Here is a 15,710-nt window from a genome sequence, read left to right on the forward strand (position 1 = left end):
CTTCATTTCCAAAGAGAACTTTTCAATTGTATGTCATTCTGAGAGAATATAATTACACAATCAATACATTCTTTACATTTAAATAGGAAGGTAGCAATTGTATTTTCAAACTTGAGATCTTACCAGAATAGAAGGTGATAAGAATAATTTTTCAAAGCCTTCTTTGTATAAATGAGAAGCTTAAAATGACCTATTATATGAATTGCCATTTGATGAAAAATCTTAGAATTCTTAAAAGATGGAAAAATATCAGTGTAAAATATATAATTATGAATTAATATAAATTACTATGAATGATAAGGAAATGTGATACATTTGAGTATATTGAGGTTTAGAGCTGAACAAGAAGAGTCAATTAGAAAGGTTTAATACACAGAAGAGAAAAAATGTATTGACAATACATAAAATGAGTGTCTAAAATACTGTTTTGCCCTACATATTCTGAGTCACATTTCCAAAATTTTAATCATTCTTGCTATGAAACTGTAGCTTTACTTTCTTTAAACCAGCATCACATACCATAATATAGATAAATACAATAAAAACAAAGCAATAAAATTTTATTTAAAAAATAAATACTACTAAAATACACATAATGAAAAGTAAATAACATTAAATGTAATTAATTTTCAGAAATTTGCAATGAAGAACAGATTCCTTCAGTGGAAATAATGGAGTATTTGTTATTATATTTAGTAATGGAGATATTTGCCTTGATATTGATCAATGTTAAATGAACAAAAGTGTTGGTGCTAAGAATGTGATTTTGTTTCTTAGGTTTGGATTTTTAATTTTTTTTTTTTTAATTTCAGAGTCTAATGGGAGTACAAATGCTTTGGTTACATAAATTACCTTTGTAGTGCCCGAGTCAGAGCTACAAGCATGCCCTTCCCCCAGACAATGCACACTGCATCTGTCTGGTGTGAATTTATCCATGCTCTCCTCCCTCCTCCCACCTGCTCTACACCCTATAAATGTTACCTCCCATATGTGCACATTAGTGTTGATTGATTAGTACCAGTTAAATGGTGACTACATGTGGTGTTTGTTTATCCATTCTTGTGATACTTCACTTAGAAGAATGGGCTCCAACTCCGTCCAGGATAATACAATAGGTAGTTCACCATTTTTTAAATGGCTGAGTAGTACTCCATAGTATACATGTACCACATTTTATTAATCCAATCATGTATTGGGCACTTGGGCTGTTTCCATATCTTTGCCATTGTGAATTGTGCTGCTATAAATGTTCAAGTACAGATGTCTTTTTTTTCCTTTGGGTAGATACCCAGTAGTGGGATTTAATAAAACACCAATTATTCCAACAAATTTGGAAACGTATTTGTAAAATTAAAAAAAAAAACAACTAAGAGCTTTCATTGATTGCACTGGCCTGTGAACTTAATATCATAATCTAACTAATTCAAGTGACTTTTATGCAAGAAATCACCTGAAAGAATATTCAGAATCTGCTCTTTTGAAAGTATGAGATAACTAGATAATATCTCCAAAATGACGGAAAAATAAAAGTAATAATTTTAGTTTACTACCTATTGTCATGTGGCTTAGAGAATATTTATAAACTCCTTTTATAATTTATTTCAAACTTATCTAAAAAAGCATAGTCATCTTGTGGAAAACATTTATGTTTGTGGTCGATGTACAAGATTTGCTAATTTAAAAAGCCAACCCAAATTATGATTTAAGTAACTAGAGTGTCCTTCTAGAAATTGCTAAAATTCATCTCACCATCAATCAAAAAATGAGTCATATTAGTTTGAAAATCAAAGACTTTGTTGATTTTTAAAAATGTTGATTTTAGACATTGACTTCAGAGAGTAAAAAATTCAGAATTCAGTGGCCACTCTGAATATATGTAACAATTTTAACAATTCCATTAAATAATTCTCTTAAATATCTATGGCAGCCACATGTATTACAATTAAAACAGTTTGTGGCATTTGCTGCTGATGCAATGGCTTATGTTTATCTAGAAGATTTTTTTTTTAATAAGTATGTCTGTAATTCTTCGAATACATTGCTTCCAGGTAATGTTATATGTGGCATTTGAAAATATATCTTTTCAAATGAATCACTTAAAAATGGACTGAATGAAATGTGTTCATGAACAATATGTGGCAGTATTTGAAAATACACCAATTTGAATTAAACTTACCGACATTGCCATACTGTGGTTATTAGTTTTTGCTTATGTTTTTAGCAATATTCATGCTGCTTTGACAATTTATATTCTAGAAGAGAAAACCCTTATTATTTATTTTTTCTTCATCCTTGCTTTTTATTTCACCTTCTTTAGCATCACCCTTTCCTTGACATTTCTTGATAAAGCTTTTGCCCGTCACTTCAACATCTCTGTTGTTTAAAGTTATACTGGATCCTTTAACAATGAAATCTTTCATAACTTTGGGATTTTCACTGCCTGTTACACCGCACACTTCAATTCTGTGATGTTACATATCTATGCCCCTTATTAAAAATATTATATATCCCTCATAGTGTCTTTAAATGATATCTGACACTTACGGTTCGATGGTTTGATTTTAGAGTTTATTTCTTCTTTTTCTTTAATGTTTACACACAATTTTATACGCCTAAAAAGAAATATAGATCACTATATGTATTTTTGCCATGTTCAAGCTGGGATTTAGTTTGAAGTAAATAGAAACAAGGATCTGTACTTTCCGAAATAGCCAAGTGTCCTAGCACCTTATTTAATGATTTTTCCCTATCTCAGTATTTTGCAGTGCCACTATTATATTATATAATAATATAATATAATATAATATAATATAATATAATATTATTATATTATTCTAGAGATGTCCATAATTTTAGCTTGTTGTGTTTATCAGTATTTGACCAACTGACATAATCTTAGTCACATCTTTTGTGTAATTAATATGGGTAAATATCTTGTTTATAAATGCTTCCACATTGTTATTTTTATATATTTTCTGTTTAGTGTAATCTACTTTTTCTTTTAGTTCTAGATGAATTTATATATTTTTTTTAATTTTCCAAATCTGACATCTTCTGCTATTTCTCACCTGTCTAATTAGAATGAAAAACTCTTCTGTGATTTGAATTAAAATCCATTAAAATTACAAATTAATTGAGAAGAATTGAAAATTTCACATCAGTCACTGAGTACACTCAGAAATATGGCATAACTTGATTTCTTAAAGTTGTTAAACCAGATGCATATCCTTCAACACAATTATGTAGACATCTTTATATAGGTCCTACATAAGTCAAGTGATAATATACTTAGAATTTCTACAGAGCAGTCATATTACTGAATGGTATTTTTTCAGTATAATTGTATTTATGATTATTAAAATATTTGAAAGCTGCTGATTTTTAACATTTTTTATTTTTAATTATTAATATTATAGTTACATAATAGTTATACGTATTTATAGGGTAAATGTGATGTTCTCATACAGGCATACAATGTGAATTAATCAAATCAGGGTAATTGGGGTATCCATCATCTCAAGTATTTATCATTTGTTTGTGTTAGAAACATTCCATTTCCATCCTTTTAGTTATTTTAAAGTATACCCTAACTTGTTGATTATAGTCATTTTCTTGTATTATCAAATATTGTTCATTCTATTTAACTATCTAAGTATATTTCTGTACCCATTAACCAGTACCCTTTAACACTCCCTCCCTGCTACCCTTCCCAGCCTCTGATAATTACCATTTTACTCTGTATCTCCATGAGATAAATTGTTTTTAATATTTACCTCCCACATATGAGTGAGAAAATATGAGATTTGTCTTTCTGTGTGTGGCTTATTTCACCTAACATAATATTCTCTAGTTCTATACATGTCGTTGCAAATGGAAGGATTTCATTCTTTTTATGGCTATATAATATTCCATTGTGTGCATGTACCACAATTTCTTTACCCATTCATCCATTGATGGGCACTTAGTTTGATATCAAGTCTTGGCTATTGTAAATAGTGCTGCAATAACCATGGCAGTACAGATATCTTTTCAATATACTGAATTTCCCTCCATTGGATATATACCTAGCAGTGGGATTGCCAGGTAATATTATAGTTCTCTTTAGTTTTTGAGGAACCTCCATACTGTCCTCCATAGTGGTTGCACTAATTTACATCCTCACCACCAGTGTTTGAGAGTTCCCCTTACTCCACATCTTTACTAGCCTTCCTCATTGCCTATATTTTTGATAAAAGCCACTTTAAATGAGGTAAGATGATACCTCATTGTAGTTTTGATTTGTAGTTCTCTGATGACTACTGGTGTTGTGCATTTTTTTCATGTGCCTGTTGGTCATTTGTATGTCTTCTTTTGAGAAATATCTATTCTGATCTTTTGCCTATATTTTAATCAGATTATTTGATTTTTTCCTATTGAGTTGCCAAAGCTCATATATATTCTAATTATTAATCCTTTGTCAGATGGGTGGTTTGCCAATATTTTCTCCCATTCTGTGAGTTGTCTCTGCCTCTTAGTGTTTCCTTTGCTGTGCAGAATCTTTTTTGCTTGATGTGATCTGATTTGTCCAATTTTGCTTTGGTTGCCTGTGCTTTTGCAGTATTATTCAAGAGTTCTTGCCCAGACCAATGTACTGAAGCATTTCCCCAATGTTTTCTTTTAGTAGTTTCATCATTTTAGGCCTTAGATTTAAGTCTTTAATCCATTTTGATTTGATTTTTGTATATGGCGAGAGATGATGGTCTAGTTTCATTCTTCTGCATATGGATGTCCTGTTTTGCCAGCACCATTTATTGAAGAGACTGTACTTTCCCCACTGTATGTTCTTGGCATCTTTGTTGAAGGCAAATTCACTCTAGATGTGTGGGTTTATTTCTGGGTTCTCTATTCTGTTCTATTGGTCTATATGTCTGCTTTTATGCCAGTACTTTCTGTTTTGGTAACTACTTGAAAGCTGTTGATTTTTAAATAATGCTTTTGTAACTGGCTACCTTACTGCCTTCTTATGAGTAACTAATTTTATCATATTATTTTTATGGAAGACAATCAAAAAATTCACAACTGATAATAATTTTTTCTTTTTAAAGCCATAATTGTTTTAGATTGACTACATAAAAAACTCATACTTATGAGATAATTTTTTTTTTATTTCAGCTCTTCATGGGGGTACAAAGGCTCAGGTTATATACATTGTCCGTGTCCCTCCCATCCCCCTGAGTCAGAGCCTCAGGCGTGTCCATTCTCCAGACAGTGCGCCTGGCACTCACCCTGTAGTCATACCTCCATCCCCTCCCCCCCACCTCCCCGAGTCAGCACCTTCAAGCATGACCATTCCCCAGACGGTGTGCAATGATGCCTACATTATGAGATAACTTTTAAAATTTATAAGGAAACATGAGTGAGCAACATAAAAAATTAATAATCAATAGTGATTGAAATTATTAATAACAGGAAAAATCTACAAGGTTATGATTCATAATGTTAATGACTATATACCAAAATTCGGAACTAAGCTTCTGAAAAGCTTCCAAAATTTGATGAAGAATTATCCGGCTCTTATTGCAGAAAAAATTTGAATCAGCTGAGATAAGGACATCACCAAAACTGCTGTTTCCTTGAAAATGTTTATCAATCCCTACAAATTCAACTTTTATGTTTTATTTTTCCTTACATCAAGAGGAGTAAATATAAAAGCCCATATACATACTAGTGGAGAAATCTAATAGGAAATTGTCATCAAAATATACTGGAGTCAGAGAATGCTATACTCTCAAAGTTAAGGTGAGTCAGAAATAAACCTTAATTACACAGAAAAGTATATAAAATCATAGTGGGAGATGTTTATAGATAAGTTTTAACATATAAGTTTATCCTCCTTAACAGGTAGAACAAGCAGACTAAATATATAAAAGTATATTAAATGTGACTAGTAGAATTAACAAATTTTATGTAAATGACACATATGGAACTGTGAACACAACAAAAGCAGAATTCATTTTATTTTATTTCACATTTAATTTTTTTCAAGTCCATATGTAACATATATAAAGGCTGACTAAAACTGAGCCATAAACCATGTCTTATAAAAAATCAAAGATTGAAATTTCTGAAGTGTATACTTTGAGAGTACAAATATCATCCAATTCAACATCAAAGCAAAAAATACATCCTTATGTTTGAAAATCAGAAATTTCAACTCTATAAAAAATTTCTTTGAAAAGCATTCCATATAAGAAACTAGAACTATTTTGGTGTGATGATTATTAAAATTATTATGTATTAATATGAGAGATATGAATTATATTTAGAAGGATATTAGAGGAATATATGTTTATACATATGAAGTCATGCATTTTTATACTTAAGATGAATATTAGAAAATATTAGGAGCTACACATTAAAAAGCAAATATCCATTTCAGAACATTATAGACAAAACAAACAAAAAAAAAATCCCAAAAAAGGAAAGTATTAAAATAGTAATAAATTAATGAACTAGACACAAAAGTCATAGAAAGATTTGGCAATGCCAAAAATTAGTTCTTCAAAACCAGAAACAATTAACTTCTGGTGAAATTTATTAAGAAAAAGAAAAGGAAACACAATCCAATAATGTTAGCAATGAAATATGTGTAAATATTGATAATAAATAATATAATAAACATGCTTATAGCTATAATATTTAATGTTTAGATGGAATTGCCATATTCCTAGAAACTGATACTAGAAGAAATACAATGGAAAAGCAAAACATTTTAAACAAAAACAAAAACAGTGTATGGAAATACAGACAACAGAGTTTATGACCTCACAGTAAGAATTTATTTCTTATACTAGAAGCAAAAATTATAAACTATATATATAAAATGCCTTACATATATAGTTAAAATAAATTTTACTGCATTAAAATTAAGAACACCATAAATATGAAAATATACCACTTAGATATGAAGTATAAAGGAATAATATGTGAAATATATAAAGAAATTCTACAAATTAAGTAAAGTACTATGATTAAAATTAAAAATAGCCAAATATGACTAATAGACAAAAGTAGGTAAATATAGGAATAGGAATTTAAGAGAAAAGGAAGAATTAATGATCCATAAATATATGTGATTTTATTTAACCTTTAGTAGTCATAAGAAAATGAAAATCAATATAAATTAAGGTATCATTTCACAATTATTAAGTAGGTGATAATTAAAAGTCAATATGAAATGTTGGAGGGTGAATTTGGAGGAAATAGAAATCTTATCCACTGCAAGATGTGTGTAGATTCGTATAATTATCTTGGCAATCAAATTGAGGTTTCCTAGTGAAGCTCAACATGTGAAATAACATTGAAGCAAGTGGAAACTTCTTTTATGACTAAAAATATTAATTTTGACTGGTTCACTTCTAAACAATATGGAGGTTTGAAATGTAAATGCATTTGAGATAGGCTGAAGTGTATTTTACTAATAATTATGTAAACCAAATATGAAACAAAAATTAAACCTTTTGAAAAAGTAAAAAAAAATAGTAAAGGTATTTTATAAGAGGCCAAATTTCTTTGGCTTGTATATGTGATTTTTATGGAAGGGTGAAAGTTGTGCATATATGAATGACTTCTTATCATTTGATTAATGCACATCCATTTGGACAAGAGTAATGCATTCATTTTACATGAAAGTAAAGAAAGAATTTTCTTTCAATGTGTTAATTTCTATATGCACTGTCATTTACTTTGTCTAAACAATACGTTTCCAATAATCTGGTTTTAAGAGCTAAGATGAATTGCCTTTTAGAATTCCTTTTGTATTGAACCACAAATTAAAGCAGAGGATTAAATTTATTCTTTGCCAAAAAGGCAAAACTGGCAATTGTCCCAATGCACATACTCAAGGGCAACTTTTAGAGAATTACAAGCCAAGTAATATTGCTGTCAGCACTTCCTTAAGCATATAGATTTAGTGGACAGATCTGATGGAAGTCTTCAGTGTCTAAAGAGAATTGAAGTCATTCACCAGATTGTTCAAAATTTTCCAATTCATTAAAATATGAGTATTTTAGGAAAATAATCAAAAATTCAATTTTCATTCCTCGAAATACCGGTCAAGTGCCAGGTTTTATGTACAAATTTGTAAGCACTATTAAAGAACAAACTATTCAATTAGTTGCTTCCTGACTGAGGCTTGCAAATGTATGCGTCCATAGAGCTTTATCTATACTTCTCTTTTATTCTACATATCGCACTTTAGTAACTGGACTGTTAACATGTCTCATTTATAAGTTCTACATTACCAGGAACTTTTGTCTTTGGCATTTTACCCCAAACAGCAGCCCCATTTCTCTTTGTCCACAGAATAATTATTACTCATCATCTTTCTATTTCCCCTTGTTCTTTTCTCTCATGAACAGAGTGTTTTTCCTTTGGGGGAGTTGTCCCAAACATTCTTTTGAATTCCAACTTGGCAGAAACCTCAATGACGATCATGCTGCAAAATCGGAACATTCATTTCTTCCCCTCACCCTGCTCACTTGAGCCGTATTTACAGAGTATTTCAGACTTCCTGAAATACACTAACAGTTCTTTTTTTTTTTTTTCCACATTTTTTTTTAAATTTTATAGTATTACGGGAGGTCAAACGCTTTGGTTAACGTAAATTGTCTCTGCACCGCCCAAGTCAGAGCTACAAATGGCGTATGGGGGATGGACACGCTTGGAGCTCTGAGTCGGGTGGGGCAAAGGCAGTATATGTAACCTAAGCATTTGTACCCCCATAATATGCTGAAATAAAATAAAAAATAAAAAATTTTAAAAAATACACTCATAGTTCTTCCAAGACATTATTCTCTTTCAATTCTGCTTCTCTGTCAACTACCCTAAGACTAAGATCACCTCTTTGGATTTCTGATCACTAAACTGTGCTCTGTGCTCAGCCCTTGGATAGCGTCTTGCTACACTCTCAAGAAGATTTCTTGTAGTCAATGATTTTAATAAATACTACTGTATTCTGACCTCTCTCTAATTTATACCTGCAATCCTGATAGCTTCTCTGACGTCTAGAGGCATCGATTCAATTATGGATTCAGTGTCTTTACATCTGCGGTCCCCAACCCCAGAGCCGCTCATTACCTCCCTCCCTCCCTCTGGCTATGGAAAAACTGTCTTCCATGAAACTCAGGAACAGGGCAGCACAGCAGGGGGTGGGGGGCGGGTTATCTAAGCTTCATCTGTATTTACAGCTGTGCGCACCACCACGTGAGTTCCTCCAGCCCTGGAAAAATTGTCTTATATGAAACCTGTTCCTAGTGCCAAAAAGATTGGGGGCTACTGCTTTACATGGATGTTTAATAGTTATTTCAAGCTTAAATTTAACAAACAGTACTCTATTTCTGCCCTTCCCCCATGCAAATTCTGCTCTTCATAAGGACTCCTAGCCCTGTCTTTTCCTTTTCAGTAGATATCCACTTCATTCTTCTGGTTGCTCACTTCTTAAAACTTACTTCTCTTGACCTCTCTCTTACTCATCACTCCTTGATGCACCAATAGATGCCAGCAGTTCTACCTTCAAATACATCTGGAATCTGAATATTCTAACAACTCTGATTACCACAGATTAATACCTATTACCACCATCATTTCTTACCATGACTATGGTTGGAGAGTGTTTCCCAATTCTTCCACCTCTTTCCATCTTGGCCCCATCTTTATATTTACTTTATTTCACTTGTTTAAGCCATTCTTTAAAAAATATCAATGAGCTTATGTTTCTCTTTGCTGAAACCTCCAATTCTTTTCTAAAGAACTTTGGCATTTTAGTTCTTTTTGTGCAGTGCAAGGCTCTACCTTGCCCTCCTCTTCTTGCCCCTCCAATTGCACCACTCTCCCCCTCATTTGGGCAGCTCTGGCACAATGATCCCTCTGCTGTGAATATGTTATGCCCTTTTCCTGGAATGTTTCATAAGTTATTCATGTAACTAATGGTTATATATTTTCCATTCCCCACACTTTCTTTTATTCTTTTATTTTTTTTCTTTTTAGCATTTATCACCACTAAAAATTTACATACATAATATTTTTTCTCTTTCTCCTCCCTTTTCTTCTCCTCCTTCTTTCTCCTCCTCCTCTTTTTTCTTCTTCTCCTCCTTCCTCCCTCTTCCTCTTTCTCCTTTTTTTTTACTCTCCCAATTAAGATATAAATTCTATGAAAACAAACACTTGTTCTCCGTTGTGTACTGCTACACCCCAAACACCTAGAACAGAACATATAGTAGGTGTTTGACAATTATCTGTTGACTTAATTAATTTAACATCTAAAGTGACTTCTAGAAATCATTTAGCACCAAAAATGACTAATTCAGTGTCTGACAATGATGTTTTTGTTTTGTTGTTGTTGAATTATCATATGCAATGATTGGAAAGCATCATCCTGGAATCTGTAGCCTTTATCATTTAATTGAATTTAACTGAAGAAAAAATGCACATGCACTAGCTTAAAAATAGGTAGTAGAGTATAGGACCTGTAGGGAAGTGGGTATCAGTAAAGGCTTTTGAGACAGGGAGATGTGGGTGTGTTGATCCCCTGCTTTGGCTCTCAGACCAATAAATACAACATCGTTTTGTGCATTTCATGCTGTGGATTGTCTATGCTTATACATCATTAGTTAGTCATGAGTTAAAGTTAGAGACTATATGTTATCATCACTGTACATGGCTATTTTAGCTCAGCATTAGTGAGTTCCTGCTCTAGAGTCATTCTTCCACCATTATCTGTGTACTTTGGGAAATTTATTTTATCCTTTTGTTTATCCATAACGTTCCAACAATAACTGTCAAAATGTACTTAAATAGACCTTTATCATTGGACATTAGTGTAATTTTAAAGGTTTGATTCTGTATTTTAAATACTGCATTGTATTTTTGTCAATTTGTTTTTTCATAAACAGCAAAAAGTGTCCTCAAAAAATTCTAATGACTTCATAATATTTTTTCATATAAAACCTATAATACTCTCATGTCTTTAATATATATATTTTTTTACTTTTAAGGGTATAAGTTATGTACCTTTTTATCATCAAATATAGCTTACTGGATTTTTAAATTTCTTATATGTACTTTTTGTTTTCATGATATTTCATTTAACATTCACACATCAATCTATTCTGAAGATATTGTATATGAGCACAAAATAGGTAATGTGAGGCATTAGGAAATAAAGGAAGGAAAGGCTGGGGAAGGGAGAAGAAAGGAAGGAGAGCATTTAGACATAAGGATTAATTTGGCCAAGGCTGCCCTCCTGACAGTGAGTGAGCTTCCTGGAAAACTCCAAGAAAACCAGCTATAGCCCAGGGCTTGAGACAATCCATTCTGTAAAAGTTCAAAGCGTTTACCTCAGGGCCATGCCTACAATTTTTGAGGCTGTGCAGGTATTTCCCTAACCAGATAAAAGCGAATATGATATGTACCTTGCAGGTAGCTTGCTACATCATAAAGCTGGAACTGCAGTACTTGGATTCTTGCCCCCTGAACACAGCAATGAAAGGGATGTCGCCATTCCCACTGCCATAGAGGAAGAATAGGGCTAGAGCCAGGTCCTTTACACCATATCCTAACTGTTAGATAAATAAAGTCAGCCAATAGGATTTGACATGTCAGTGTGCATTGCCCTAGACAATGGAAGACCCACATCTCTGCCTTTCACCCTATAAATTGTCCATGAAGAATGCTAATCCAGCAAGCCCTAGATATTTGCTATTTGGCTGTTAGTCCTTGCTTCAAGGGGAGGCTATTTATTGCAAGGGTATAATCTTTGAATATTTATATATTTCATAATTCATAAAGGACTGATTTAAACATAATTAAAATTCAGATTAGATACTGGGGAAAATATTCCAGCAATTTTTAATAAAGGAATTTTAAAATATATATATATATACATATATGTATATGAATAAAAATTTAAAACATACCTAATTCATAAAATAATAAATATATTGGCTTCAAAATATATTTAAAAATTTAAAAATTAAAATAAAATTAATAAAATTCAATTTTGTGTCTCTGTATCTATATATTACATAACCTTGCAGTTTGCCTACCTAAGAGTAAATGAACAAATGATATACAAACAATATATGGCAGAGTTTTAGCAATAGTGGCAGCATATTAAATGTTAAGAACTTAAACTGGATCATAAAATCTGCTGATAAACTTTGCCACATAGATATGAATTTCCTTAAAAATATTTTCATTCATAAATCAAAATAGTCTGAGCTAATTAATTATTAAAGCATAGATTCTTGGGACCCAAACTGAATATACTGAATCAAAATCTCTGAGGAAAATGCCAGTGGACATACAGTTTGTAACCTCCCCCCACCCCCTATATTCTTGAATAAATTAAATTTTGGAAACTACAGATGTATACCATTTGCCCCAATATTCTGATGCAGGAATTTATTTTTTGGAACTAAAGGTGCTACGAGAGAACATCTGTAGATTTTTGGTCCCTGGTATGTATTTTCCTTCTCAGAAGTCCAAATTTCCTTTGAGAAACTAACCCTTCCCATTTTATGTGGGATTAGTTTTAAATCCTGCACCAAAGTTAGCCTTCATTGGATTAAGCTAATCCCTTCTGGGTAGTAGTGATTGCTTCAGGAGCACTGTGAATAAAGCAGTAATTTCTTGATGTTTCTAGAGCGAAAGAGCAACTGTTTTTCCTCTCTAAGAGAAGAAGGCATTGGGGCATACAGAGATTTTGCTCCTACAGAAAGAAGCACTCATCTGGTGGAACCAAACCAAAAACAAACAAAAAAACTGAATCACTATGATGTATCCTGGTTTGTGGCTTAGCCATAAATCAGGCCAAATGTTATGCTTTGCATCAAGAATGGCCATGTGCAGAGTTTTCATTGTATAAACAAATAAATTTGCTGATCCTAATTTGACTATGTTGAGATGTATTTTTGTACCAAAATATTTATGTAAAAAGATGTTTAATTCTTGTTAATTATAATAGTATTAACTGGAAATGAAACATTCAACCACAGAAAATGATAGAATTCAAGTTTTAGAAAAATATTAAATGACACAAAATGTAGTCAAAATTGTTGCTGTTCTCTCTCTGTCTCTCTCTGTTTCTCTCTCTCCCTCTTCTCTGTCAATCTTCTTTCTCCTTTTACTCCTACCTCCTGCATACATCTTTCTGCCACCACTTATCTGTACTTTAAAAAAGCAAACAGATGTTTAAGGAGATATTCAGGTTTTGATTATTTTAGAATAAATTTACTCCAATGCTAGCTTTATATAGCTGTATCTGTAATATTAGTGGTGCATCATATTATACAGATATTTCCTTTTGTCCTACTAAGTAAATAGTATGATAACTAATAGTAAATATTTAAAAATCTAATTAGGCAATGTGAGTTTTTAAAAAATATATATATATTTTTACTCCTTTCCAATGTTCTCATTTTTATATTTAAAAATTTTTAACTATTATGGATACTTAATAGTTGCATATATTTATAGGGTACATGTGATGTTTTGATAGAGGCATTAATATATTTTAATCAAATCAGGGTAATTATAGTATTCATCACATAAAGCATTTATCATTTCTTTGTGTTACAAACATTCCCATTCTACTCTTTTAGTTATTTTAAAGTATCATCATCATTTTAATAGATTCCTGGCTCTTTTTTTGGAATATCTTAGTTTTACAGCAAGACTTTAATCAAATACAGAAATATGGCGTGATTTTGTTATGTTGTCTTAGTCCATTTTGTGCTGCTCTAACAGAATGCTATAGACTGAGTAATTTATAATGGACAGAAATTTATTGGCTTACAGTTCTGGAGGCTGAGACGTCAGCATCTGGTGAGAACGTTCTTGCAGAGTTATCACATGGCAAAAGGCATCACATGGAGGAAAGGCAGAGAGAGGGGGCAAGAGAAGGCCTATCTTACCCTTCTATACTGGCATGAATCCCACCCCTGAGTGCAGAGCCCTCATGGCCTAATCACCTTTTAAAGGTCTCACATGTTAATATTGTTACAGTGACAAATTTCAACACGAGGGAACAAACATTCAAACCTTAGCAAATGTGAATACTATAAAGCCTTTAAGAGAGATGCTCTATGAATTTTAGATTCATACAGATGGGGGTTTAAGTGCAAGCAAAACCATTTACCCTCTGTGCAAAGCTAACTCACTCAACTGAAGTTACCTAAAGAGTATAAATGGAGAAAAACAATACAGTCACCTTACATTTATAAGAGATTAAAATGTTTCTAAAGAAGGCATCATTTTTGGCAGAAAATAAATCTTTAAACAGATTACTCTTATTTTCAAATATGCAAAAATTTCACACTTTTTCTCCTCATTTATTTATCACATGGTTTTTATATCTTTCCTCATCTACTATCAAATCTTCGATTAGACTTTTATGGGCTTCTTAAATTTTCTTAGATGCCATCTAAAATATACAGCCCTCAATTGGCATTGATTGATTTATAAATTCTTATAAATCTATGTTTCTTAATATGTGTTTTGAATATTATTTGTATTACATCACAATTCTTAATTTATCTTTTATATTTCTTCAACAAAATAACATAAAATAAAGTGAAGTATGACTATATATTAGGTATTATCATTGTTATTGTTATTAACCATTAAAAGCAAGCTCCATGCCTCACACAAGAAAAGTACAGATAAAATATATCCAAATACATGATGAATCACACGTAAAATAAAATCAAATGTATTCATTTGAATAATCTTCCTCTTGAACAAGTTCATTTGGTCATGAGCAATATGTAGCCTTGACTGAGAGAGAAAGTAAACACTCATTAAGGTAGATTTAGTTCTCAGTTCTGAATACTTTGTACAGTGTCTGGCAAATGATATGTGAATAGTTTGTGTTGAATCACTAAAATTATGAAACACCCATTAATTAATTATTCATTTATTGAAAAATGCATAACCATTAGGAAATACTTTATATTTCATGGTTTATGGCACTGGTTAATTGACTATTTTATTTATTTATTTAATAAATTATAATATATTCATATAGTATGCCAGATAGTCTGCAAGAGCACAGGAATATATAATTTTTTAGAATGTGAGTCTTCCCCTCTATGAGATTCATCCATCTGTCTGCTACTCTAGATTCTGAAAATGTCAAGGGCTAAGTTCTAAGAGTCTTTTCTTAAGATATCTAGGATTTAATAGAAGACATCTTGTAGACTCTGTGATGTGTTGCCAAGGTCACTACAAATCTCAGGATTGGAGCATTCATTGTCCCAGTTACTGGCAGCATGGATGGTTAACAGCTTCCACTTGAGTCTCCCTTCCCGGAGTATGCCTTTGGCTGAACAGAGCCAACCTACTTCTTAGCCCATTTGCCATCGCTGAAGGAGCCTCCTAGCCTCATTCAGTGACACGAACGAAGTAGGTATAAACAGACTTGCTTCAACTGGGACAACTTGGCAGGGCCATCCCAAATCCAGAGCTTCCTGGTGGAAAGCCCAGTGCTTTTGTTTTGACAGTCATGCTGCCCAAGTATGATGGTTAATTTTATGTATCCACTTGACCGGTCAAAATTGTGCTCAGATATTTTAGTCAAACATTATTCTGAGTGTATCTGTGAGGATGTTTTTGAATGAGATTAGCATTTAAATCAGTAGATTGAGTAAAGCAGAGTGTTCTCCCTAACGTGG

The sequence above is a fragment of the Lemur catta genome, chromosome 9 (assembly GCF_020740605.2).
Source record: "Lemur catta isolate mLemCat1 chromosome 9, mLemCat1.pri, whole genome shotgun sequence".
NCBI classification, from domain to species: domain Eukaryota; kingdom Metazoa; phylum Chordata; class Mammalia; order Primates; family Lemuridae; genus Lemur; species Lemur catta.